At 37.0% G+C, this 26497-nt stretch overlaps 1 protein-coding gene across 1 annotated transcript in view; it reads right to left on the bottom strand.

The window, feature by feature from the left end:
- The window catches only part of LOC131629382 (zinc finger CCCH domain-containing protein 64), a 99069-nt gene that overhangs the window by 25724 nt on the left and 46848 nt on the right, over window positions 1–26497 (bottom strand).

A 26497-nucleotide genomic window follows, 5' to 3' on the forward strand; every position in this document is an offset into this window, starting at 1 on the left:
TATATTATGTTTGTAGTTCGTATATGTTCATATTTTCAATCAAACCTCCAAAGAATCACATCTCACCGCGGTCAAACGATTACGAGATATCTCACTAGCAAACCACTTATTGGTTTATCTTCTAAAGGGGCGAGTTGCACTTTGGTTGAGTACTCTAATTCCGATTTTATTGGTTGTAAATAGGATAAAAAAATTACTATTGGTACATGCCTTTTATAGGGAATATTGGCTTTCTCTTGGCATAGTAAGAAACATAAGAGTGTGACTTTATCCACAACCAAAGTGTAATACATCACGAATGGTAGTTGTTACTCAGAGGTAATCAGTATGAAGAAACAATTAAGTGTTTATGGTATCAAACTTAGAGGTAATCATGATGAAGTGGAACTACCATTACATCAATCTCATTTGCATATATCACGCATTTCTCATTTCATTCATCTTCGCAAAAAATTTCAAACTCGCGGGAGGTGTACTCTTTGCCGCGATCACTTCTTAGCACTTTTATCCGTTTTCCACTTTGATTTTCAGCAAGGGCCTTGAATTTTTCGAATACTAAAAAAAATTATTTTTCTTTTGGGAAATATACCTATGTCATTCTAGAGAAGTAATCAATAAAGAGTATGAAGTACCTGTTATTCTCGTGTGATGGTGTCATCATCGGTCCATAGACGTCAGTATGTATCAGCTCAAACAGATATTTCACTCTCCGTGCTCCGCTTGTTGAGAACGGAAATTGGTGTTGCTTACCCAGAAGACACCTTTTACACACTTCATTGTTCTCCTTTATGATTGGAAGATATATTGTCATGTTCTTCTCATATAACAACTTTAAGGCATGTGTGTTGAAGTAGTCAAATTTTCGATGCCAGAGCCATGAGTCGTCAACTTGTACCTTTATCCGTCTCCACCATGATATTTCTTTTTCCTTTTGATTCAACCACATTACCATTTCCTAGTCGAACTTTAACTTTGACAGACTCATTAATGCTTTTGAAAATAGTCTCGTCATTGGCCATGTGATTACTGCATCCATTATCCAAGTACCAACTTTCTCCTTTTTCTTTGATTAAGTCTTGAGTGTCATAGAACATACATTGTTCTTTATCATGCTCCTTTGTGATATTAGCTTTATGCATATTTTTGTTGCGTTAATTCTTCTCTTTGTGCCCGAACTTCTTGCAATGGTTGCATTGTGGCATATTACGGTAACAATAATTTTTCTCTGCATGGCCTAGTCTTTAGCATATATTGCATGAAGGATTTTTATCTAGCCTGTTCTTAAGGAAATTTCCAGAAACTTCTCTTCTTTGGGAAGTTTCTCCATAACTTTTCTTTCCTCCATCTTCTTTATTCAAAATTTGAGTTTTGACTGGAATTCATTTTTGAGTGTATCTTCTTTATACCTATACACTCTTTGCTCATATGCTTCAAGAGAGCCCACTAATTCTCTCACTGATAGAGTGGACAGATCTTTGGTTTTCTCAATCGTTGTCACGATTGGGTCAAACATTGGGGGCATAGTAATTAGAATTTTCTCAACAATTTTTTTGTCAAGAATATCCTCTCCAAAAGCACTCATTTGATTAATTATTTCTTTAACTTTAGAATAGTAATCTTTAAGTGTCTCAAACTCCTTCATATTCAATAGTTCAAAATCTCTTCTTGGATATTAAGTTTAACGACATGTACCTTATCGCTTTCTTGACACTCCTCCTGCAACGTGTTCCACACTTCTTTGGTAGTCTTAGCTACCATAATTCTTGAAAAAATTGCATCTATCACTGCTTGTTGCAAGGTAAACAACGCCTTTGAATTTTTCTGTTCACTTTTCTTCAACTCTTTTTCTTAAGCTGCATTAAGAGCTGAAGTATCCATGGGAGCGGTGAAGCCTTCTTCTACTATATCCTATAAATTTTGAGATGAAAAAAATATCTTCGTTTAACACACCAAAAATCATAATTTTCACCATTGAAAATAGTGACAGAAATAGTTGATGATTGAGGGATGTGTTATCCATAGTTTAGAAAGATTATTGGAGTTGGTTAATAGTAGAAGGGAAATATTTTAAAGTAGTTGGGAGGATTTTGGCATACTAGCTAAGTAATATAACTACGCCTAATGTATGACCGAACATAGCTCTAATGTCATAGTTGATAGTTGATTAGTTGATAGTTTATAAAAGATAGTTTTAAAGAATTGTTTAGAAAGAATGTTATGTCATTAATTTCTTGGATGATCAATTACAAGGTGCCAATTGCTTATTTATAAGCTCAAGTCATCAACCTCACATAATTGATGAATGTTTCTACATTATTTTAGTTCTTTCTAGATTTTTCATGATAGATTAGTATCATGATAGTTTTAAGTTCTTCTATCATTTTTTTATACTTATAGTTCTAGGTTCTTCTACCATATTCTTAAACATTATATTTAAAAATATTCTATAAATTTGTAACAATTTCAACACGTTCTATTTCAACTTCATTTCTAGGAACATAAGCTTCATAGTGATCATCAATAGTTTTTCATTTATATATGTCTAAATAATATAATTGTTAATCCATATTAAACAATAATGAAGGAAAAAAGAAGAAGAAAGTGAAAATGGTAAACTATAATGAAAGAAAATAAGGAAGTGGCAGGTTGAAGACAAAGGTTGAACATGGCTTAGTTTTTACACACAAGGAAGTAATAATTGATTTATTAATATTTGCATCATAATTTACATTAAGGAATGTGGCTTAGATGGTCAATATATAGTTCAAAGTTAATGAAACACTGCAAGCGGTTTCTTCCAATTGTGCGCCTCCCTCCTCCATGTTTGGGTTGCTGCAGCATAATTAGTTTTTCTAAAGTTGTTGTAAGAGAAATATTATAATTTATTTTTAAGTTTTTTACTTTTTAGATATAATTATATATATTATTATTAGGTAATATTATAAATATTAATTAATTTAGTATGTCTTCATTTATCAATGAAGACAGTTGACTTTTCCGATATCTAAAATAATAAAGTATGGTCAATTTTATTTAATTGATATGTAATGTAAGGATTGAGAATTGTTGTGAAAAACGATGTCAAGAACAAAATATAATAGGAATTAGGGAAGATAAGAAGAACATATGGTTATAACTGTTATTCTTTTACTTTCTCTTAAAACAAGATTACAAGTTTACAAGAATAACCAATAACCTCTCTCACCCTAAATTAGGATTTGCAGCTTTTAATGATGAGAGACTAGTATGCTATTTATAATAAAACCTAACATACTAACTAATGAGTTTTTTCCACAAGGCCCATTAAACAAGCCAACTTAATAAATAAGCTAACTTAACAAATTAGGGTTTAAACACTAAACCTAATTTAACATGCTAACAACCCTAGCATCTTCGACACAAGCATGTGAACAACCTTCGACTTCATGCTTAATCCTGTCGAACCAAGAAGCTACCCTTCGACCATACTAGAGTGAGAAAGGTGAAGTGGTAAGAAACAAAGCCAGACTGGTGGCTCAGGGTTATAGTCAGCAAGAAGGGATTGATTATACAGAAACCTTTGCACCAGTGGCCAGGTTAGAATCTATTCGTTTATTAATTTCTTTTGCCACTCAACATAACATCACTCTTTATCAGATGGATGTTAAGAGTGCCTTCTTAAATGGTTATATAGATGAAGAAGTTTATGTCCATCAACCTCCTGGTTTTGAAGACTCTATGTCTCCTAATCATGTTTTTAAACTTAAGAAATCATTGTATGGATTGAAACAGGCTCCCAGAGCTTGGTATGAACGCTTAAGTTCTTTCCTTCTAGATAATGGTTTCACTAGAGGAAAAGTGGACACTACTCTCTTTTGTAAAACCTTTAAAAAGGGATATTTTAATTTGTCAAATATATGTAGATGATATTATTTTTGGAACATCTAATGCTACACTTGGAAAGGAGTTTGCTAAGTCTATGCAGGCTGAGTTTGAAATGAGCATGATGGGAGAACTCAAGTATTTCCTCGGAATACAAATAAATCAAACATCAGAAGGAACGTATGTTCACCAAACCAAGTATGTGAAGGAACTTCTGAAGAAGTTCAATCTTCTAGACTGCAAAGAAGCCAAAACTCCTATGCATCCAACATGCATCCTAGGTAAGGATGAGGTAAGTAAGAAGGTAGATCAGAAGTTATACAGAGGTATGATTGGATCTCTTCTATATTTGACTGCTTCTAGACCTGACATTCTGTTCAGTGTTTGTTTGTGTGCTAGATTCCAATCAGATCCTAGAGAATCTCATTTAACTGCTGTTAAGAGAATTCTAAGGTATCTGAAAGGTACTACTAATGTTGGCTTAGTTTACAGAAAATCTAAAGAATACAACTTAGTAGGATTCTGCGATGCTGATTATGCTGGAGACAGAATTGAAAGAAAAAGTACTTCAGGAAGTTGCCAATTTCTTGGAAGTCATTTGATCTCCTGGTACAGCAAGAAGCAAGCAACCATTGCTCTATCAACAACAGAAGCAGAATATGTCGCTGCTGCTGGTTGTAGCACACAGATGCTCTGGATGAAGAGTCAGTTAGAAGATTATCAGATATTTGAGAGTAACATTCCTATATTCTGTGATAATACTTCTGCTATATGTTTATCTAAGAACCCTATTCTTCATTCAAAAGCTAAACATATTGAGATAAAACATCATTTCATAAGGGACTATGTTCAGAAGGGTGTTATATCTTTAAACTTTGTTGATACAGACCATCAATGGGCTGATATCTTTACAAAACCCCTGGCTGAAGATAGGTTTAAATTCATTCTGAAGAACATCAGTATGGATTTATGCCCAGAATGAGAAGATGAGAATTTCTCATGTATGAGTATCTTCTGAAGTGAATGTGGAACATTCTTTTTTAATCAGAAGTTCTGATTGAAATCTTTTAGAAATTATGATTCGGTTATTACTAACGTTTCATTGTCTAAGTTGATTCAGAACCTCTTTTAAAGCAAAACAGCTGTTACGTTTTTTATCTCGGGATGGTAAACCTGTCGTTACTATTCATGGATAAGCGTGCGTGCAGTTGAAGGGACGCCGACCATAGGTAACTGTGCTAGTCACCTCATTCGTCTTTATTACCTCTCCTCACGTCACGTAACATTAAATGCTTTTCATCATTCGTTTCATTTCATTTTCTTTTAAATACTCTTTAAACTCTTCTCTTTCCCTCTCAACTCTCTCTATCTCTTTGCATTCCTCATAAAGTTTTTCTCTCTCTCTCTTCCGTTTTCGTCTCTTGCTCAAACCTAGCGTTCACCCTAAGCCTGTTGAAGATCTATGACTCAAAGGCGACAGATCTCTGCATATCTCGGGATGGCTCTCCTAATACCTCTCAAGTCAGACCTCTTCTTTGATGTTGTTATCAACTTTCACCCAAAGACAGAAGACTTTCTTGAGTTATGGGAGGAGGTTAAGAATGATATTCTTAACTTCTATGTTGAGGGAAAGCCCCGTTTGCAACATTAGCTCTCTGTCTGTGAACTGTCCCTCTCTTCCTCTTTGGTCACTTGGATCTCTCCTACAGTGGAGGTTCCAGTCTGGAAGACAAGAGTCCACAGGGATTCTTGATGGGTTGACACCGAGCGTGTCCTGCTAGGGTGCTGTTTTTAATTTTTGTAGTCATTTCCTCTTGGGATGACTTTTTATGTATTTGCTAGGAATGTTTCTCATCTTGTTAAACATAGGAACCTTTTGTAATATCTTTTGATTATCAATGAAAAGTTTCCTTGCTTTTACATTCCAGTGTTTTTATTTGTCGTTTTATGCATCTGAATCTTTTGAAATATTCTTTTTGATGTTATGACAAAAAGGGGGAGAAGATAAATGATAAATGATTTGATTAATCTATCAGTTGCTGGGTAAAGCTCCCACACATTTACTAACAAGAACTGCAAGTTCTATATGGTTTAAGTGTTTTGCAGGTATAAAGAAGTGAAGAGAATCTTCAAAGCAAACACAAGAAGCAAAACCATGGAAACTGAAGCAAGCCGAGTGCTGTCAAGCTTCAGAGATCAGAAGCAAGAAAGAAGAATGAATCAGAAGCACTGATAATAGAATTTGATCTATATTTGTCTATTTATTCTGACAAAATTCTATTTGCTCTGATACATATAATGTTATGACTCTGATACATTATTTGCTCTGATACATTATTTCAGCCTATATGGCTCTGATTCATATAATGTGTTCAAACATACATTTTATGTTCTAACTCGTTCATGCTGACTTTTGTCGTTTAGTTTTTGTTCTGTAACATTTCAGGATGTAGAGATGCTCAGATGATGCTCTGGTACATTCAACAATGTTCTGATACAAATCTAGCATGAAGTGATGTTGGTAGAAATTCAAAGCTCTGAAGCTATCCGAGGGAAGCAGAAATCAGAAGCTGCGAATGTTCTAAAGATCCAGAAAACTCAAGTTCTGAAGCTGTCCTGAATGGAAGCAGAAATCAGAAGCTGTGAATGTTCAGAAGATCAAAGAAATTCAAGTTCTGAAGCTGTCCTAGATGGAAGCAGAAGTCAGAAGCTGTGAATGTTCAGAAGATCAAAGAAATTCAAGTTCTGAAGCTGTCCTAGATGGAAGCAGGAATCAGAAGCTGTGAGTGTTCTAGGGATCTAAGGAAATTCTAGTTCTGAAGCTGTCCTATGGAAGCAGAAGTCAGAAGCTATGAATTCTCTAAAGACAAGAAGCTTATATGATCGTCTCTACCGAAATAATCAGGGAAGTCTTTCATTAAAGTTCTTCGTGTATTTATTTCAGGGGGAGATTATTTATCTTAGGGGGAGATTGTTAATCTCAGGGGGAGACATATTCATATGCTTATGCTATAGCTGTGTAATTTGTCTTTTGCCATCTATTCTTTCTGATCGCAAATTCATATCATTTATATATGTTTTTGTCATCATCAAAAAGGGGGAGATTGTTAGAACAAGATTTGTTCTGATCAATTATCTTAGTTTTGATGATAACAATAATATGAATTTTGCTTAAGATAATATGGTACTCTAATCCAATGCAATTTCCCTTTCAGGAAATATATATAAAGAGTACGCATAATTCAGCGCTCAGAAGCTTTGTCTCAAAGGGTTCAGCATGCAACATCAGAACATGGTCTGGCAAGACATCAGAAGATGGTCGAAGCAGAATCAGAACATGGGTCTATGGAAGCATCAGAAGAACAAGAGAACAGAAGCACTGAAGTTCTGATGGTATCACGCTCAGAAGCACTTCAAGGTCAGAAGATCAGAAGATGCTATGCACCAAGCTGTTTGACTCTGATGATATTCAAACGTTGTATTCACAAACATCAGATCAGAAGAAAGTACAAGTGGCAAGCTACGCTGTCTGACAAAAGGAACGTTAAAAGCTACTAAAGGCTACGTCAGTAGACACAGCGGGAACAAGGCTCGAGGTAGTTGACAAAAGCGTATAACATTAAATGCGATGCTGTACGGAACACGCAAAGCATTAAATGCATTCAACGGTCATCTTCTCCAACGCCTATAAATATGAAGTTCTGATGAGAAGCAAGGTTAACGATCCTGAACAATACAATTCAAATTAACTTGCTGAAACGCTGTTCAAATCAAAACTCAGAATCTTCATCTTCATCAAAGCTCACTACATTGCTGTTGTAATATATTAGTGAGATTAAGCTTAAACGATTAAGAGAAATATCACAGTTGTGATTATCGCTTTTAAGAAGCATTTGTAATACTCTTAGAATTACATTAAGTTGTAAGGAACTAGAGTGATCGTGTTGATCAGAATACTCTAGGAAAGTCTTAGGAGTGAACTAAGCAGATTGTAACTAGAGTGATCGTGTTGATCAGTAGACTCTAGAAAAGTCTTAGAGGGTATCTAAGCAGTTGTTCCTGGAGTGATCAGTGTGTGATCAGAAGACTCTGGAAGACTTAGTTGCTGACTAAGTGGAAAACCATTGTAATCCGTGCGATTAGTGGATTAAATCCTCAGTTGAGGTAAATCATCTCTGCGGGGGTGGACTGGAGTAGTTTAGTTAACAACGAACCAGGATAAAAATAACTGTGCAATTTATTTTTATCTGTCAAGTTTTTAAAGCTACACTTATTCAAACCCCCCCCTTTCTAAGTGTTTTTCTATCCTTCAATTGGCATCAGAGCGCCGGTTCTAAGGTGCAAGCACTTAACCGTGTTTAGAAAAGATTCAGGAAGAGAAAAACGCTTCAGTAAAAGATGGTTGATGAAAGTGAAAAGTCTACACCTACACCTGCATCTACATCTGGCTCTGCTGAGCAATACAACGGTAACAATGGTTATACTAGACCGCCGGTATTTGATGGTGAAAACTTTGAATACTGGAAAGATAAACTGGAAAGTTACTTTCTGGGTCTAGATGGTGATCTATGGGATCTTCTGATGGATGGTTACAAACATCCAGTAAATGCCAGTGGCGCAAAGCTGTCAAGGCAAGAAATGAATGATGATCAAAAGAAGCTTTTCAGGAATCATCATAAATGCAGAACTGTTTTGCTGAATGCTATCTCTCATGCTGAGTATGAGAAGATATCTAACAGGGAAACGGCCTATGACATATATGAGTCCTTGAAAATGACTCATGAAGGAAATGCTCAAGTCAAGGAGACTAAAGCTCTAGCTTTAATCCAGAAGTATGAAGCCTTCAAGATGGAGGATGATGAAGACATTGAAAAGATGTTTTCAAGATTTCAAACTCTTACTGCTGGATTGAGAGTTCTTGACAAGGGATATACCAAGGCTGATCACGTAAAGAAGATCATCAGAAGCTTACCCAGAAGATGGGGTCCTATGGTGACTGCATTCAAGATTGCAAAGAATCTGAATGAAGTTTCTCTGGAAGAGCTCATCAGTGCCTTGAGAAGTCATGAAATAGAGTTGGACGCAAATGAGCCTCAAAAGAAAGGTAAGTCTATTGCATTAAAATCTAATATCAAGAAATGCACTAACGCTTTTCAGGCTAGAGAAGAAGATCCTGAAGAATCAGAATCTGAAGAAGAAGATGAACTATCCCTGATCTCCAGAAGGCTAAATCAACTCTGGAAGACCAAGCAAAGGAAGTTCAGAGGCTTCAGAAGTTCAAGGAAATTTGAACGAGGAGAATCTTCTGATGAAAGAAGATTTGACAAGAAGAAGGTCATGTGCTATGAATGCAATGAGCCTGGACACTACAAGAATGAATGTCCAAATCTTCAGAAGGAAAGTCCCAAGAAGAAGTTTCATAAGAAGAAAAGTCTTATGGCAACCTGGGATGAGTCAGAAGATGATTCAGAAGATGAGCAGGCCAACTGTGCGCTGATGGCGACAGAAGATGACGGATCAGAATCTACATCAGAATCAGATTCTGAAGAGGTATTTTCTGAACTTACTAGAGGTGAGTTAGTTTCCGGTCTAACTGAACTACTGGAACTCAAGTCTCAGATTAGTCTCAAATACAAAAAGCTGAAAAAGCAATTTGAATTTGAAACAAAGAAGCTTGAGTTGGAGAATTCTGAATTAAAAGAAAAACTTTTAAAATTATCCAATAATGTTGGATCCCCTTCTGATTCAGAAAAATCCACTCCCAGTCTAAACCATATTCTGAAAGAATATGATTTAAGTTTCAGGAAGTTCTTATCTAGAAGTATTGGCAGAAGTCAGCTAGCTTCTATGATATATGTTGTGTCTGGAAACAAAAGAGTTGGCATTGGTTTTGAGGGTGAAACCCCATACAAACTTGAACCTGTTGATGAAATGAAAATTACATACAAGCCATTGTATGATCAGTTCAAGTATGGCCACTCCCATGATATTAGGCACACTTCACATGCTCAAAGTTTTCACATAACACACACCAAAAAGCATGTGACACAAACTAGGAAATATCATGAAACTCACATTAAGAATTATCATGCTGTTCCTCCTATTGCTTACAATGGTAAACCCAAGTTCAATCAGAACTTGAGAAAATCTAACAAGAAAGGACCCAAGAAAATGTGGGTACCTAAGGATAAGATTATTCCTATTGCAGATATCCTTGACTGCAAAAAGGACAAAGCACAACATGTCATGGTACCTGGACTCTGGATGCTCGCGACACATGACAGGAAGAAGGTCTATGTTCCAAGACCTGGTGCTTAAGTCAGGAGGAGAAGTCAAGTTTGGAGGAGATCAGAAGGGCAAGATAATTGGCTCTGGAACTATAAAGTCTGGTAACTCTCCTTCCATTTCTAATGTACTTCTTGTAGAAGGATTAACACATAACCTCTTATCTATCAGTCAATTGAGTGACAATGGTTATGATATAATCTTTAATCAAGAGTCTTGCAAGGCTGTAAGTCAGAAGGATGGCTCAATCCTATTTACAGGCAAGAGGAAGAACAACATTTATAAGACAGATCTGCAAGATCTTATGAGTCAGAAGGTGACTTGTCTTATGTCTGTTTCTGAAGAGCAGTGGGTCTGGCACAGAAGATTAGGTCATGCTAGTTTGAGAAAGATTTCTCAGATTAACAAACTGAATCTGGTCAGAGGACTCCCTAATCTGAAATTCAAATCAGATGCTCTTTGTGAAGCATGTCAGAAGGGCAAGTTCTCCAAACCTGCATTCAAGTCCAAGAATGTTGTTTCTACCTCAAGGCCATTAGAACTCTTGCACATTGATCTGTTTGGCCCAGTCAAAACAGCATCTGTCAGAGGGAAGAAATATGGATTAGTCATCGTAGATGATTATAGCCGCTGGACATGGGTAAAATTCTTGAAACACAAGGATGAGACTCATTCAGTGTTCTTTGATTTCTGCATTCAGATTCAATCTGAAAAAGAGTGTAAAATCATAAAGGTCAGAAGTGATCATGGTGGTGAATTTGAGAACAGATCCTTTGAAGAATTCTTCAAAGAAAATGGTATTGCCCATGATTTCTCTTGTCCTAGAACTCCACAGCAAAATGGGGTTGTAGAACGAAAGAATAGGACTCTTCAAGAAATGGCCAGAACCATGATCAATGAAACCAATATGGCTAAGCATTTCTGGGCAGAAGCAATAAACACTGCATGCTATATTCAGAATAGAATCTCTATCAGACCTATTCTAAATAAGACTCCCTATGAATTGTGGAAGAATAGAAAGCCCAACATTTCATATTTCCATCCTTTTGGATGTGTATGCTTTATTCTGAACACTAAAGATCATCTTGGTAAGTTTGATTCCAAAGCTCAAAAGTGTTTCCTTCTTGGATATTCTGAACGCTCAAAAGGCTACAGAGTATACAATACTGAAACATTGGTTGTAGAAGAATCAATCAATATCAGGTTTGATGATAAGCTTGGTTCTGAAGAACCAAAGCAGTTTGATAATTTTGCAGATTGTGATATTGATATATCAGAAGTTGTTGAGCCAAGAAGCAACGCATCAGAAGCAGAGCTCCTCAGAAGCAAAGATCCAGAAGATCAAGTATCAGCTTCTCTGGAGGATCTAAGCATTTCTGAAGAACCATCTGTCAGAAGATCATCCAGACTCATCTCTGGTCATTCAGAAGATGTCATTCTTGGAAAGAAGGATGATCCAATCAGAACAAGAGCATTCCTTAAGAGCAATGCAGACTGTCAATTAGGTCTTGTATCTTTGATCGAGCCAACTTCTGTTGATCATGCTCTAGAAGATCCAGACTGGATAATTGCTATGCAAGAAGAACTAAATCAGTTTACAAGGAATGATGTTTGGGATCTTGTTCCTAGACCAGATGGATTCAATATAATCGGTACAAAATGGGTCTTCAGAAACAAGCTCAGTGAGAAAGGTGAAGTGGTAAGAAACAAAGCCAGACTGGTGGCTCAGGGTTATAGTCAGCAAGAAGGGATTGATTATACAGAAACCTTTGCACCAGTGGCCAGGTTAGAATCTATTCGTTTATTAATTTCTTTTGCCACTCAACATAACATCACTCTTTATCAGATGGATGTTAAGAGTGCCTTCTTAAATGGTTATATAGATGAAGAAGTTTATGTCCATCAACCTCCTGGTTTTGAAGACTCTATGTCTCCTAATCATGTTTTTAAACTTAAGAAATCATTGTATGGATTGAAACAGGCTCCCAGAGCTTGGTATGAACGCTTAAGTTCTTTCCTTCTAGATAATGGTTTCACTAGAGGAAAAGTGGACACTACTCTCTTTTGTAAAACCTTTAAAAAGGGATATTTTAATTTGTCAAATATATGTAGATGATATTATTTTTGGAACATCTAATGCTACACTTGGAAAGGAGTTTGCTAAGTCTATGCAGGCTGAGTTTGAAATGAGCATGATGGGAGAACTCAAGTATTTCCTCGGAATACAAATAAATCAAACATCAGAAGGAACGTATGTTCACCAAACCAAGTATGTGAAGGAACTTCTGAAGAAGTTCAATCTTCTAGACTGCAAAGAAGCCAAAACTCCTATGCATCCAACATGCATCCTAGGTAAGGATGAGGTAAGTAAGAAGGTAGATCAGAAGTTATACAGAGGTATGATTGGATCTCTTCTATATTTGACTGCTTCTAGACCTGACATTCTGTTCAGTGTTTGTTTGTGTGCTAGATTCCAATCAGATCCTAGAGAATCTCATTTAACTGCTGTTAAGAGAATTCTAAGGTATCTGAAAGGTACTACTAATGTTGGCTTAGTTTACAGAAAATCTAAAGAATACAACTTAGTAGGATTCTGCGATGCTGATTATGCTGGAGACAGAATTGAAAGAAAAAGTACTTCAGGAAGTTGCCAATTTCTTGGAAGTCATTTGATCTCCTGGTACAGCAAGAAGCAAGCAACCATTGCTCTATCAACAACAGAAGCAGAATATGTCGCTGCTGCTGGTTGTAGCACACTGATGCTCTGGATGAAGAGTCAGTTAGAAGATTATCAGATATTTGAGAGTAACATTCCTATATTCTGTGATAATACTTCTGCTATATGTTTATCTAAGAACCCTATTCTTCATTCAAAAGCTAAACATATTGAGATAAAACATCATTTCATAAGGGACTATGTTCAGAAGGGTGTTATATCTTTAAACTTTGTTGATACAGACCATCAATGGGCTGATATCTTTACAAAACCCCTGGCTGAAGATAGGTTTAAATTCATTCTGAAGAACATCAGTATGGATTTATGCCCAGAATGAGAAGATGAGAAGTTCTCATGTATGAGTATCTTCTGAAGTGAATGTGGAACATTCTTTTTTAATCAGAAGTTCTGATTGAAATCTTTTAGAAATTATGATTCGGTTATTACTAACGTTTCATTGTCTAAGTTGATTCAGAACCTCTTTTAAAGCAAAACAGCTGTTACGTTTTTTATCTCGGGATGGTAAACCTGTCGTTACTATTCATGGATAAGCGTGCGTGCAGTTGAAGGGACGCCGACCATAGGTAACTGTGCTAGTCACCTCATTCGTCTTTATTACCTCTCCTCACGTCACGTAACATTAAATGCTTTTCATCATTCGTTTCATTTCATTTTCTTTTAAATACTCTTTAAACTCTTCTCTTTCCCTCTCAACTCTCTCTATCTCTTTGCATTCCTCATAAAGTTTTTCTCTCTCTCTCTTCCGTTTTCGTCTCTTGCTCAAACCTAGCGTTCACCCTAAGCCTGTTGAAGATCTATGACTCAAAGGCGACAGATCTCTGCATATCTCGGGATGGCTCTCCTAATACCTCTCAAGTCAGACCTCTTCTTTGATGTTGTTATCAACTTTCACCCAAAGACAGAAGACTTTCTTGAGTTATGGGAGGAGGTTAAGAATGATATTCTTAACTTCTATGTTGAGGGAAAGCCCCGTTTGCAACATTAGCTCTCTGTCTGTGAACTGTCCCTCTCTTCCTCTTTGGTCACTTGGATCTCTCCTACAGTGGAGGTTCCAGTCTGGAAGACAAGAGTCCACAGGGATTCTTGATGGGTTGACACCGAGCGTGTCCTGCTAGGGTGCTGTTTTTAATTTTTGTAGTCATTTCCTCTTGGGATGACTTTTTATGTATTTGCTAGGAATGTTTCTCATCTTGTTAAACATAGGAACCTTTTGTAATATCTTTTGATTATCAATGAAAAGTTTCCTTGCTTTTACATTCCAGTGTTTTTATTTGTCGTTTTATGCATCTGAATCTTTTGAAATATTCTTTTTGATGTTATGACAAAAAGGGGGAGAAGATAAATGATAAATGATTTGATTAATCTATCAGTTGCTGGGTAAAGCTCCCACACATTTACTAACAAGAACTGCAAGTTCTATATGGTTTAAGTGTTTTGCAGGTATAAAGAAGTGAAGAGAATCTTCAAAGCAAACACAAGAAGCAAAACCATGGAAACTGAAGCAAGCCGAGTGCTGTCAAGCTTCAGAGATCAGAAGCAAGAAAGAAGAATGAATCAGAAGCACTGATAATAGAATTTGATCTATATTTGTCTATTTATTCTGACAAAATTCTATTTGCTCTGATACATATAATGTTATGACTCTGATACATTATTTGCTCTGATACATTATTTCAGCCTATATGGCTCTGATTCATATAATGTGTTCAAACATACATTTTATGTTCTAACTCGTTCATGCTGACTTTTGTCGTTTAGTTTTTGTTCTGTAACATTTCAGGATGTAGAGATGCTCAGATGATGCTCTGGTACATTCAACAATGTTCTGATACAAATCTAGCATGAAGTGATGTTGGTAGAAATTCAAAGCTCTGAAGCTATCCGAGGGAAGCAGAAATCAGAAGCTGCGAATGTTCTAAAGATCCAGAAAACTCAAGTTCTGAAGCTGTCCTGAATGGAAGCAGAAATCAGAAGCTGTGAATGTTCAGAAGATCAAAGAAATTCAAGTTCTGAAGCTGTCCTAGATGGAAGCAGAAGTCAGAAGCTGTGAATGTTCAGAAGATCAAAGAAATTCAAGTTCTGAAGCTGTCCTAGATGGAAGCAGGAATCAGAAGCTGTGAGTGTTCTAGGGATCTAAGGAAATTCTAGTTCTGAAGCTGTCCTATGGAAGCAGAAGTCAGAAGCTATGAATTCTCTAAAGACAAGAAGCTTATATGATCGTCTCTACCGAAATAATCAGGGAAGTCTTTCATTAAAGTTCTTCGTGTATTTATTTCAGGGGGAGATTATTTATCTCAAGGGGAGATTGTTAATCTCAGGGGGAGACATATTCATATGCTTATGCTATAGCTGTGTAATTTGTCTTTTGCCATCTATTCTTTCTGATCGCAAATTCATATCATTTATATATGTTTTTGTCATCATCAAAAAGGGGGAGATTGTTAGAACAAGATTTGTTCTGATCAATTATCTTAGTTTTGATGATAACAATAATATGAATTTTGCTTAAGATAATATGGTACTCTAATCCAATGCAATTTCCCTTTCAGGAAATATATATAAAGAGTACGCATAATTCAGCGCTCAGAAGCTTTGTCTCAAAGGGTTCAGCATGCAACATCAGAACATGGTCTGGCAAGACATCAGAAGATGGTCGAAGCAGAATCAGAACATGGGTCTATGGAAGCATCAGAAGAACAAGAGAACAGAAGCACTGAAGTTCTGATGGTATCACGCTCAGAAGCACTTCAAGGTCAGAAGATCAGAAGATGCTATGCACCAAGCTGTTTGACTCTGATGATATTCAAACGTTGTATTCACAAACATCAGATCAGAAGAAAGTACAAGTGGCAAGCTACGCTGTCTGACAAAAGGAACGTTAAAAGCTACTAAAGGCTACGTCAGTAGACACAGCGGGAACAAGGCTCGAGGTAGTTGACAAAAGCGTATAACATTAAATGCGATGCTGTACGGAACACGCAAAGCATTAAATGCATTCAACGGTCATCTTCTCCAACGCCTATAAATATGAAGTTCTGATGAGAAGCAAGGTTAACGATCCTGAACAATACAATTCAAATTAACTTGCTGAAACGCTGTTCAAATCAAAACTCAGAATCTTCATCTTCATCAAAGCTCACTACATTGCTGTTGTAATATATTAGTGAGATTAAGCTTAAACGATTAAGAGAAATATCACAGTTGTGATTATCGCTTTTAAGAAGCATTTGTAATACTCTTAGAATTACATTAAGTTGTAAGGAACTAGAGTGATCGTGTTGATCAGAATACTCTAGGAAAGTCTTAGGAGTGAACTAAGCAGATTGTAACTAGAGTGATCGTGTTGATCAGTAGACTCTAGAAAAGTCTTAGAGGGTACCTAAGCAGTTGTTCCTGGAGTGATCAGTGTGTGATCAGAAGACTCTGGAAGACTTAGTTGCTGACTAAGTGGAAAACCATTGTAATCCGTGCGATTAGTGGATTAAATCCTCAGTTGAGGTAAATCATCTCTGCGGGGGTGGACTGGAGTAGTTTAGTTAACAACGAACCAGGATAAAAATAACTGTGCAATTTATTTTTATCTGTCAAGTTTTTAAAGCTACACTTATTCAAACCCCCCCTTTCTAAGTGTTTTTCTATCCTTCAGGTTATATATAGGGAAGTGTTTAAACACCCTACATATCTGTAGTACTCTACAGGAACCTTCTCTGTGTCATTGTGATTGTGTTTGCTGCTAATGATTGGGAAAGTTTCTCCTTTGTATTAGGAGAAGGAATTGAATTGAATAAAGAAAGACAGACAGACAGACAGACAGGCTGACTATTTTTGGTATTTTATTAGCTCGCTGAGGTTCCTTGTGAACCTCATGCCTACATATCCCTAGTGGAAGTCAGAGCTTAATGTAGTTCGGGGAACTAACTAGGGAAATTAATTGTTTTTGGTGCCTTGCTTGAAGCTCAAGGTTGAAGCTTGGAATTAAATCTCTGTTTACAATAAAGTGACATGAAATCATCTTTACAGAGAGGTATTTGTACTATTCTACCACAAACATTTAAAGAGTGACAGAATAAATGAATTCATTTCATTTAAGAGGGGGGCCTTACTTGTGTATGTGCAAGTATACCAGTCAAATGCCTCTTAAATGAAAGAAAGATGCTCATCCAAATTAGGGAAAGTTACCACATGTCTGGGTTTTACTGCCAGCTCATGCCTTTCAAAATCCTAAATGGGAGACTTGATTAAAATTGAAATTGAAATGGAAATGTTTGTTTGTTTGAATGTGGTAGAGTAGTAAAAATATCTCTCTATAGAGATAAGCTATGTCTATCTACTGTATAAAAGATTTGACTTTAGCTGGCTTGTATGAGGCCCAAGCTTGAGGCTTTTTGATTGATTAATTAATTATTATTGACTCTGGGAGATGACTCCACTGGGGATTAATTACAGGGTATTTTAGTGTTTTGTACAAAGCCCAGAATTGAGACTGACTCTACTTAGGGAGACTCTATTTGTGTGCCTTGTACAAAGCCCAAGGTTGTGGCTAACTGTTGAGGATAATTGAATGAATGACTCTATTTTATGTGCCTTGTACAAAGCCCAAGGTTGTGGCTGACTCTAGCTAGGGAAAACATTATTTTCTGCCTTGTACAAAGCCCAAGGTTGTGGCAGACTCTTAAATAAACTGGGTATGGATGACTCTATAGGGAAAAGATCCTAGGTGTTAGGAATCTTTGACACATGAAAGTATGGTTTATCTGCCTTGTACAAAGCCCAAGGTTGTGGCTACTGAATGATGAAGAACTCACTGGGGAGACTCTATTATCTGCCTTGTACAATGCCCAAGGTTGAGGTTGACTCTTGACAGGGGAGTTTTATTGTTTGGGGTGCCTTGTATGAAGCCCAAGGTTGAGGCTAACTATTTTTGTTGGTTTTGACTCTATTGAGGAGGTTTTATTTATTGAAAGACTGTTTTTCTTTGGAAGCTAACCCTTTCCAGGGATTTTGACTCAGCTGGAGAAATTATTTGGTAAAAGACTGACTTTATCATGTTTTTTTGGAGGCTGACCCTTTCCAGGGGTTTTTGACTCTTTTGGGGAAATTATCTTCTAAGAGAAATGAATCTTTATTTATTTTGACATTTTTATTAATTGACTTTGGAGGCTAACCCTTTCCAGGGGTTTGACATTTTTTAGACAGATGTTGGAGGCTAACCCTTTCCAGGGGTTTGACATTTTTTAGACAGATGTTGGAGGCTAACCCTTTCCAGGGGTTTGACATTTTTTAGACAGATGTTGGAGGCTAACCCTTTCCAGGGGTTTGACATTTTTTAGACAGATGTTGGAGGCTAACCCTTTCCAGGGGTTTATATTAAAATGAATGGCAGAAAGATTATCTAATGGAGACTTCTTGTTTAAAGCCCAAGATGAAGGCTGACACATGCTGAGGAGAAAATAAACATGGATCCTAGACTCTGCTAAGGAAGATTGATGAGGATAAGGGTGACAGAGACTGTCCATGTCTCTCATTCCAAAAGGTGTACTCAATGCAAAATTGAGACAAACTTAGCTTGTTTAAAGTCTGGTTTAAATTGGAAGAAAAACTCACCAGGGTAGGCTAAAAGGTGACTAAAGACCTGTTCCTATGTTTATAAGAAACCTGATGGGTCCTTGTATACAAGCTCAAGAGGAAGCTGGAAATGCTTTTAAGAAGCCTGTGGGTCCTTGTACAAAGCCCAAGAGGAGGCTAATCGAGGGTCCTTGTTATAGCACAAGAGAAAGCTTATGTAGTTTTGAACTTATTTTGGCTCTAAGCAAATGGGTAAGAGGTTTCACCGGGAATAATTCCTCTTTGGGTGGATGTGTCCTATTATTTGGATTCTAAGGTTTTTACCAAGATGTTTCACCGGGAATAATTCATCTTGGGGGTTTGAACTACAGATCTCTAATTAGGAAAGAGCCTTCACCGGGAAGACATTCTCAATCCTAGGTCATATTCCTATAATATATATATATATAGTTTAACTGTCCTAAGGTTTATACTCAAACGCAGTTCTAAACTAATATGTATGCACAGTTTATATTTGACAGTAATTTAAATAAAGACTGTAAATTGAAAGCTTGTAAAGCCTAACCTGGATGGAGTGGAGGCCTTTGGAGAAGTATGTACAGAGCCTCAACAGTAATTTTTGTTGTTTTGTTGACAACAGTTGAATATATATATATATATGATAAATAGTTAATGGTTTTTGAAAACAGAAGAAGTGAAGATGGACAAAGGTCACATAGGTATCTGAAGAGTTTCACCGGGAATAATGCCCTTTAAATACCAGAAGAATGTTTTGAAAACAGAAAGAAGATTTTGAAAATACAGTTTTGAAAACAAGCTAAGAAGAGAAGGTTTTTGGGACTTACACTCTATTAGAGGCCCAGTACTTTACAGTACTGGTGTAAAAGCAATTTGAAAAATGATTTGGAATGATGCAAGGTTTTGTTGTTTGAAAACCTTAATCATCCGTTTAATCAGAGATTGAAAACAGTTTTGAATATTGACAAAAGTCAACTTAATCAAAGTAAAAATAAAGATTTTTACTTAATTAAGACCTAAACAATTAGGGTTTTATCATAAACTTTATTTACAAAATGATTAGGTTAAAACAAAGTGAATATATGTATTTAAAGTATTTAAGAAAACACTTAAAACATACTATTTTAAACCTAATAAAAATATATGAAATAAATAATATTTTTATGATTTTTTTTATTATTCACAAAATAGGTATATTAAATGATAAGTGTGTGAAAAATGAAGTGAAAATAAATTAATTTGATAGGTTAAATAAATATGTGAAGTTTGTGAGAAAATGAAAGAAATTGTGTGTTAAAAAAAATAGTTTTGGCCCTTGGAGGGTTTGAACCCACGCCCTCTAGGTCACACACTCAAAACAAACACCACTGAGCCAACGCGCGTGTGGTGATAGTAACTTGCATTCATTTGGTTATGTTTCAAAACAACTAGTAAATCATTGAAAAATAAAAGAATCAAAAAAGTCTGGGGCGAGGGGGATTCGAACCCCAGACTTGAGGCATGATGAGACTAAAGGCGTATGGGAGGCCACTAGGGCAAGTTTGTTCAGTCGTTTAAGGAACGCATACCATTCAAAATAAAATAAACTTTGGCCCCAGATTCAAATTTTGCGCGCCATGGCCATAGTCATCTTCTTCCTCGAGCTCAAAGATTTTCAAAATCCTAACTCTCTGGTTTCTCAACTAAATGACATGATGTAAACATCAATCTTGTTCTAAATTTCCTCACGAATCCAGATATGTAACTAACATTTATTTATATGAACTATAGCTACCTAATTTCTCAGAAAACTCTAAGAACATATAAACCCTAAATTTGAAATTAAATGACAAACAAGATGAATAAATGCAAGATGATAGAGGGTTTTCAATCCTCTGATGATGCTAAACAAGATAGAATCGAGGTTTAACTCAGTGAGTGCTTAAATTAAAGAGGTGAAGTTCAGAAACTTACCTCTGAAAATGGAGGTCGTGAGGATGATTGAGAGCAACTGGGCTTGAATGAATGATCTCAATAGCTTCCCTGAGACTCAATGATGCTAACTGAATGCTTATTGGAGCTTGAATCCTCCTGAATTGCTCTATGGACCTCCCTCGATTTCAGCTTCAAGTGAACATGGAGGTTGTTGAATTTGGAGTTACAGATGAGCTGCAGCCATCTGGTTAGCTTCACTATGACCTGAGGAGTGTGCCTGGATGATTGGCTTGACTTGAAACCTCCTGAATCACTCTATGGACCTCCAACTGCAAATGCTCCAAAGTGAGAGCAACAATGGTGTTCCTCTACTTACAGAAGTGATCCAGGTGCTTGGATCACCTCAAATGACCTCCCTTGAGATGTTAGAATGCTCACTTTCCAAAGATAAGCTCTGGTTTGAAGAAATCGATTCTTCTTGCCAAAGAACTTTGAAAAACAATGAACATGAGAAGAGAAAGAGAAAGCAAGGAATATGGTTGCTTTGGTGTCTTTTTTGAATGAGAATGAGGCCTCTATTTATAGGCAAATGTCTCAGTACTGATTGGGAGAGTGAGCTTGCTTAGTGAAGCAAGTTTGGTTTCTTAGCCATGAAGAAATTTCAAAGAATATCCAAGTGTGATCATTGCATTTTCGAGCCACCTCCCCTATCCATTGATTCTATCTGATCTTAGGGGACAATTCAGATGCAAAGTGAGCTCTAATTGGTTGGTGAGAAGATTCCTTGGGTGATTCATCAATTTGCCATAAATTCTCAAAAGTAATCATTACATAATCACATGTTCTTGTTTTAGGAATCTTCTTCAATTATCATGGCATGGTGAAAATGAATGCATGGTATTGTTTCAGACATGTTATGGGTCGTGTAGCATCCATTAGTGAAGCAAAATGCACAAAATTGCAAAGTTCCAATTTGCTCATGACCTATAATTTTACTTCATGAGACCAACTTTGGACAAGCATAACTCTTAGCTCAAATTGAATTTGGAGAAGGTTGAACACAATTTGGAAAGCCCTAAACATCTACTTCAAATCATTAGTTTATGTCTTCTTCAGAATCATTTGGGAAATTTGTGAAAAATGAGCCCAAAGTTGGATGAAAACTAGGTTAAAACACTTAGAAAATTTTCTAAGTGTTTATGACCTAAAACTTCAAAATTTTCAAAACCCTTAAATGGTTGATCTTTTGAAAAAAATTCCTTTGTAAGATGTTGTTTTATTTTGCAAGATCTACAACTTTCATGTTGGAAGTTTTTTGAGTTGTGTAGGTGAAATTTTGAGTTCTCACCATGCCCTCAAAAACCCTAATTCCCGACTTTTTGCTCCTTGATGAATTTCTTTGAATTTCTTTGGTCAAATGACTTTGACATCCATATATTGATGATATTGATCTTTGAAAGTCATTTTTTGACCAAAAACCTTAAAAGTCAATGATGATCCCACACAGTTGACTTTTCCTGACAAAGTGAATTTTTTGGGCTTTTGTGAAGAAACAAGATCTTCTCCTCAAATGAATGATGTAAATGGATTATATTGAGGTAGTAGAGATTCTTGAATCATGTCTTGAGTTTTGGATCCATGCCCTGATTAAAAGTCAACCGTCCTGGTGAATTAGGTCAAAAACCCTAATTGTCGACCATATGAAAATAATGACTGTAGACTTTGAATTGGGGTGTAATGTCCAGTGGATCTTGTCATATGAGTTATTTGTAGATGATTGATGTCTTTGAATGATCCCCTGGGGCTTTTTAGGGTTTCCCAAAGGTGATCCCTGATTTTAGTCCTTGATAGGCTCCAAACCCTAGTCTGTTGATCTGAGTAATCCTGTACTTAGATAGCTGGGTTTCTTAATCAATCATAGGTGTAATAATGAGGCTTTTAAGTATTATGCTTGTATTAGAGACTAATCCCTCTATTGATTGATCCTTTGCCTGAGTTTTCTTGTCTTTGAACACCCTCGATTGAATGCCAGACTGTCCTAGGTACTTACTTTGACTTGATGAAAATCCTGAAGATATGTCATCTCAGGGGGGTCAAAAATTAGGGTATGACAGATGCCCCTATTTAAGTTTCTTTTAACTGGAGGGAGAGAGATTGATATCTCGATCTCTCCTGCGTAAAAGAGACTTAAATATCAAAGAATGCCCGAATTTTGAGCACTCCTGAGATGATAAAATCTTTGCATGATTTGATCCCGTTGTCGCACTTGGAGGGGAATGAGGAGACAAACTCCTGTAGAAATACTTGATGTGGATTCTGGTGAATGGATGGCAATGTAAGATGCGCAATCCATCTTCTTTAACTAAGTGTTGATACTTAGAAAAAGGTAAACAACCTCCTCTCGTTCCGGATGTCCAAATCTCGAAACTGGTCTCAGTTGTGATTTTGGACAATATCTCAGATAAAGAGAAAATTTCCAAAGGTTTGTTTCCTCACCAAACTTCTTACCAGCACTTGGAGGTAAGATACCATTTGGCGGTAAATAAAGAAACTTCAAGGGTTTGTTTCCTCATCAAACTTCTTACCAGCACTTGGAGGTAAGATATCATTTGACGGTAATAAAGAAACTTCAAAGGTTTGTTTCCTCATCAAACTTCTCATCAGCACTTGGAGATGAGATACCATTTGATGGTAATAAAGAAACTTCAAAGGTTTGTTTCCTCATCAAACTTCTTACCAGCATTTGGAGGTAAGATATCATTTGATGGTAATAAAGAAACTTCAAAGGTTTGTTTCCTCATCAAAATTCTCATCAGCACTTGGAGATGAGATACCATTTGATGGTAATAAAGAAACTTCAAAGATTTGTTTCCTCATCAAACTTCTCATCAGCACTTGGAGATGAGATACCATTTGACGGTAATAAAGAAACTTTAAGGGGTGGTTTCCTCATCAAACTTCTCATCAGCACTTGGAGATGAGATACCATTTGACGGTAATAAAGAAACTTCACCATCTTCCCTTTTGACTTGGTATCTTTGAAAGATTGTCATATGGGCCCGCGCTCTTTTGAGGGGCTAATGACTTTGTTTGAAGGCGGACAAATTGTTTTCGGGGTGGAAACTGCCATTCGTCGACTGGTGCCTGGGGAATCAACAAACTGTTTTCCTAAGGGGAAAACTACCATTTATCGACTCTGTGGGGAACTAAGCATCCCTGAAACAGACAAACTATTTGAAGAAACTGCCATTTGTCGATTTCTTGAGTATTTAACAGACAAACTGTCTTTCCTTGGGGGAAAGACTACCATTTGTTGACTCCGCTGGGGATCATGAATTATCTTCTGGATGAAGACTACCATTCACTGATTCTGCTGGGAGATTCTGAATTATTTTCTTTGACGAAAAAGTGGCATCTCTCGACCTTGCTGGGGAAATACCAAACCTGTAGGGAATTCCAAAATGCGAAGCAGACTATCTTATCTGAAGAAGACTGTTGAATGTTGCTCTGCAGGAGAATCTCGGCTGAGGAATTCCAAAAGTGAACAAACTATCTCCCTGAGGGAGACAACCATTTGTTGACTTGCTTGGTGAGACCCTTGTGTATGAACTGTTGTCTCGAAGGAAAAAGTTTCTCCGGAACATGCAGGGGAAACTTGAGTTCATGCCTCAATGACTTGGGCATTCACAGGATCAAAGCCTGATTTGGCTATGCAATTATGATGTAATGTATGCATGAATATTATGACAATTATAAAATGTAAAGTGAATGTGAATAGAATTGTCGCGGATGGAAAATCCTAAGATACGACTTGAATTCTTGTTGATCAGAAGATGTCCTCTTCTTGTAGTTCGAACTCTCTTGGGAATATCTGGTTTATCAGTTGTCCGCTGTCCGAAATGAGTAATATGAATCGAAGTAAAGATCCGTCATCGAGAGATGTTCGCAAAGCGACCTCATGGGGAAATCTTAATTCCCGGAGTCTCAACCGTTCTCGGAGCAACTATTTGCATTCTTCCTATTGTTTGTAAACCTTAGAAAGAAATTTCACCTTTATTTTTTGCAAGTAAATTCATTTTTATTTTATGAAAACGTTTGTTTCAAGAAAATGACTGTTTAAACTTAAAATGCATTTCAAGAAACTGAATAAGACTAGATTGCAAAGGAAAAGCACAAGGCTCAAATTATTATATATGGAATGGTAATCAGCCAAATGCTTGATTCCATGGAGTATTTACAAAGTTGGAAATTGGTAATTTTCGGGAAAAGGGCTACGATGAAACGTGACGACCGTTATCTCTCCCTTCCACTCCGAGTTGCGCTGTATTCGTGCTTCGTAGAAGATGACCTACTGCTGATGAATACTCCGCTATGGATTTTGAATGATCAAGTTTGTCCTGAACACAGTTACTTGCCATATATCCCTAACTTTTGCGTAAACTACCCCTTTCGGGTTTTAAGTCTACCGGGGTTGATTATTTATTTTTTATGTCTCTAACTTTTGCCTGAATCGCCCTTTCGGGTTTTCGATTCACCGAGACGCTCTTTTTTGCCTAAGTCGCTCTTTGCGAGTTTTCAACTTAGCGAGCTGTTCTTTTAATTATTTAGGCGAAGTATTTCTTGACTGCGTCGACGTTCACAGGACGGGTGAATTATTCTCCATCCATAGTCGTGAGTATTAAGGCTCCTCCTGAGAAAGCTCTCTTGACCACGTAGGGGCCGTCATAATTGGGAGTCCATTTCCCTCTCGAATCTGTGAGAAAAGATTGAATCTTTTTGAGTACAAGGTCGCCTTCTTTGATTGTGCGAGGTCGAACCTTTTTGTCGAAAGCTTTCTGACAATCGTCTGTCCAGATGCAACTTTGATTTTTCCGTAGAAGTTTGAAAATAGGAGCGCAAGTTGCAGTCATGAGATATATGAATCTCGAGATGTAATTCAGACGTCCATGAAATCCTCTAACTTGTTTCTCGGTTCTGGGCGAAGGCATTTCTTGAATTGCCTTGACTTTGTCTGGATCTACTTCAATTCCTCGTTTGCTGACAATGAAACCAAGGAGTTTCCCTGAGTAGACACCAAAGGTACACTTGTTGGGGTTCAGGCGAAGCTGAAACTTCCGTAAGCGTTGAAATAACTTTGTCAGATTCTGTATGTGATCTTCTTCGTTTTCTGATTTGGCAATCATGTCGTCCACATAAGCTTCCACTTCCTTATGCATCATGTCGTGGAAAAGCGTAGTCATGGCCCTTTGATAAGTCGCCCCTGCGTTCTTCAGTCCAAAAGGCATAACACGATAGCAGAACGTGCCCCAGGGGGTGATGAAAGCTGTTTTTTCCATGTCTTCAGGTGCCATTTTGATTTGGTTGTATCCTGAAAATCCGTCCATGAACGAGAAAACTTTGGATTTTGCTGTACTGTCTACCAACATATCAATATGTGGCAAAGGAAAATCATCCTTAGGGCTAGCTTTGTTCAAATCTCTGTAGTCGACGCACATGCGGACTTTTCCGTCTTTCTTAGGAACGGGAACAATGTTAGCTAACCACTGAGGGTATTCTGAAGTGACGAGGAAACCTGCATTGATCTGCTTTTGAACTTCCTCTTTGATTTTCATGGCCATCTCCGGATGAGTTCTTCTTAATTTTTGCTTGACCGGAGGGCATTCTGCTTTTAATGGCAAGTGATGCTCCACTATACTGGTATCCAACCCTGGCATATCTTGATAAGACCAAGCGAAGACATCTGAGAATTCTTTGAGCAGCTGTATCAAACTCTCTCTAATCTCTGAACTGAGCGAAGCTCCAATCTTAACCTCTTTTCTGTTTCCATTGGAACCAAGGTTAATGATCTCTAGAGGCTCATTGTATGGCTGAATGGCCTCTTCCTTTTGTTGAAGTAACCGTGAAATTTCCTTTGATATTTCTTCGTCTTCTTCTTCCTCTGCCTCGAATACAGGAAACTCAAAGCTTGGAGAAGTCATATGGTCGCACGTTTCAACGGGGTATTTTATGATTAATCTGCATATGTGTGATAAATTTTATTTAGACAACGAGGGAAGACTCGGTGTATGCAGTTAATGGAATATTTTGATATTTTTTAGGGTGTTTTTTAGGATTACC

Source organism: Vicia villosa, linkage group LG1 (genome assembly GCF_029867415.1).
Source record: "Vicia villosa cultivar HV-30 ecotype Madison, WI linkage group LG1, Vvil1.0, whole genome shotgun sequence".
Taxonomy (NCBI): domain Eukaryota; kingdom Viridiplantae; phylum Streptophyta; class Magnoliopsida; order Fabales; family Fabaceae; genus Vicia; species Vicia villosa.